This window comes from Triticum urartu, chromosome 7A, assembly GCF_056163025.1.
Source record: "Triticum urartu cultivar PI428250 chromosome 7A, HENAU_Tu73, whole genome shotgun sequence".
Classification (NCBI taxonomy): Eukaryota; Viridiplantae; Streptophyta; class Magnoliopsida; order Poales; family Poaceae; genus Triticum; species Triticum urartu.
The window spans coordinates 417,262,904-417,266,056 of NC_141879.1; positions in this window are offsets into that span (position 1 = coordinate 417,262,904).

The following is a 3,153-nucleotide window of genomic DNA, read 5'->3' on the forward strand; positions in this document are numbered from 1 at the left end:
AACTAAAAGGCAAAGACTCATATCATACAAGACGCTCCAAGCAAAACACATATCATGTGGTGAATAAAAAAATATCCTCAAGTAAAGTTACCGATAGACGAAGACGAAAGAGGGGATGCCTTTCAGGGCATCCCCAAGCTAAGGCTCTTGGTTGTCCTTGAATATTACCTTGGGGTGCCTTGGTCACCCCAAGCTTAGGCTCTTGCCACTCCTTATTCCATAGTCCATCAAATCCTTACCCAAAACTTGAAAACTTCACAACACAAAACTCAATAGAAAATTCATGAGATCCGTTAGTATAAGAAAATAAATCACCACTTATGGTACTATTGTGAACTCATTCTTTATTTATATTGGTGTAATATCTAGTGTATTCCAACTTCTCCATGGTTCATACCCCCCCCCCCCGATACTACTCATAGATTCATCAAAATAAGCAAACAACACAAAGAAAACAGAATCTATCAAAAACAGAACAGTCTGTAGCAATTTGTAACTCTCGAATACTTCTGGAACTCCAAAAATTCTGAAAACTTAGGACAACAGAGGAAATTTGTATCTTAATCTTCTGCAAAAAGAATCAGTATTTTATCATGCGTCTGCTAAACATGAGAATTGTTTTCCTGAGTGCAAAAGTTTCTATTTTTCAGCAAGATCAAATCAACTATCACTGTAAGCTATCCCAAAGGTCTTACTTGGCACAAACACTAATTAAAACACAAAAACACATCTAACCAGAGGCTAGATGAATTACTTATTACAAAACAGGTCCAAAAAACAAGAACAAAAATAAAATTGGGTTGCCTCCCAACAAGCGCTATTGTTTAACGCCCTTAGCTAGGCATTGAGATCTCAATGATGCCCACAGAAAGACAAGAATTGAAGCACAAAGAGAGCATCACAAAATACGTGAGAAACACATCTAAGTCTAACATACTTCCTATGCATAGTCATTTTATAAGCAAACAAATTATCAAGACAAGCAAAAACTAGCATATGCATGGAAGAAGAAAGAAACAATAGCAATCTCAACATAACGAGAGATAATTTTGTAACATGAAAATTTCTACAACCATATTTTCCTCTCTCATTATAATTACATGTAGGATCATAGTAAAATTCAACAATATAGCTATCACATAAAATTTTCTCTACATGATGCACATGCATGCAAAGTTTACACTCTTCCAAAATAGTGGGAATATCATTAACTAAAGTCATGACCTCTCCAAACCCACTTTTCTGAAAAACTTCATAAGATTGAACATTATCCAAATATGTGGTATCTAAAGTTGACACTCTTCCAAACCCACTTTCAGTATTATTGCAAAGATTATTATCAATCTCATATTTATCATGGGGCTTAAATAAATTTTCAAGATTATAAGAAGAATCACCCCAATCATGATCATTGCAACAAGTAGTGGACATAGCAAAACTAGCATCCCCAAGCTCAGGGTTTTGCATATCATTAACACAATTGACATTAATAGAATTTATAATAATATCATTGCAATCATGCTTTTCATTCAAGGAGCTATCATGAATCACTTCATAAATTTCTTCTTTCAACACTTCATCACAATTTCTAGATTCACGAATTTCAAGCAAAACATCATAAAGATAATCTAGTGCACTCAACTCACTAGTAATTGGTTCATCATAATTGAATCTCTTAAAAAGATTAGCAAGTGGATGAGGATCCATAACAATAGATTTTTAGCAAGCGAAGATGCAAGCAAATAGAAGGCACATGGCAACACAAGCAACCAAAAAGCAAACGGAAAGATGAATGGAAGAAGGGCAAAGAAAAGGGCAAATCTTTTCGAAAATCATTTTAGAAGTGGGGGAGAGGAAAACGAGAGGCAAATGGCGAATAATGTAATGCAAGAGATGAGAGTTTATGATGGGTACTTGGTGGGCTTGACTTGGCGTAGATCTCCTCAGCAACGACGCCAGAAATTCTTCCTGCTACTTCTTGAGCTTGCGTTGGTTTTTCCCTTGAAGAGGAAAGGGTGATGCAGCAAAGTAGAGATAAGTATTTCCCTCAGTTAAGAACCAAGGTATCAATCCAGTAGGATGCACAAGCAAGTCCCCAATATATGCACCAGCACAAACTAAGAAACACTTGCACACAATGCGAAAAGGGGGGTTGTCAATCCCTTCACGGTCACTTGCAAATGTGAGATCTGATAGAGATAGATAAATAAAACTAAACAAAATATAAAATATTTTTGGGTTTTTTGGTTTATAGATCTGAAAATAAAATATTACAAAATAGTAGATCGGAAACTAATATGATGGAAAATAGACCCGGGGGCCATAGGTTTCACTAGAGGCTTCTCTCTTGAAGGCAAATAATACGATGGGTGGACAAATTACTGTCGAGCAATTGATAGAAAAGCGCAAAGTTATGACGATATCCAAGGCAATGATTATGTAATATAGGCATCACATTAGTGTCAAGTAGATCGACTCCTGCCTTCATCTACTACTATTACTCCACACATCGGCCGACTCCTGCCTGCATCTAGAGTATTAAGTTCATGAAGAACAGAGTAACACTTTAAGTAAAATGAACTGATGTAGAGGAATAAACTCAAGCAATATGATGTAAACCCCATCTTTTTATCCTCGATGGCAACAATACAATACGTGCCTCGCTACCCCTACTTTGTCACTGGGTGAGGACACTGCAAGATTGAACCCAAAGCTAAGCACTTATCCCATTGGAAGAAAAACCAATCTAGTTGGCCAAACTAAACCGATAGTTCGAAGAGAATTACAAAGATATCAAATCATGCATATAAGAATTCAGAGAAGATTCAAATAATATTCATAGATAATCTGATCATAAATCCACAATTCATCGGATCTTGACAAACACACCGCAAAAGAAGATTACATCGGATAGATCTCCAAGAACATCGAGGAGAACATGGTATTGAGAATCAAAGAGAGAGAGAAGAAGCCATCTAGCTACTAGCTATGGACCCGTAGGTCTGAGGTAAACTACTCACGCTTCATCGGAAGGGCAATGGTGTTGATGTAGATGCTGATGACCCACAAGTATAGGGGATCTATCGTAGTCCTTCCGATAAGTAAGAGTGTCGAACCCAACGAGGAGCAGAAGGAAATGATAAGCGGTTTTCA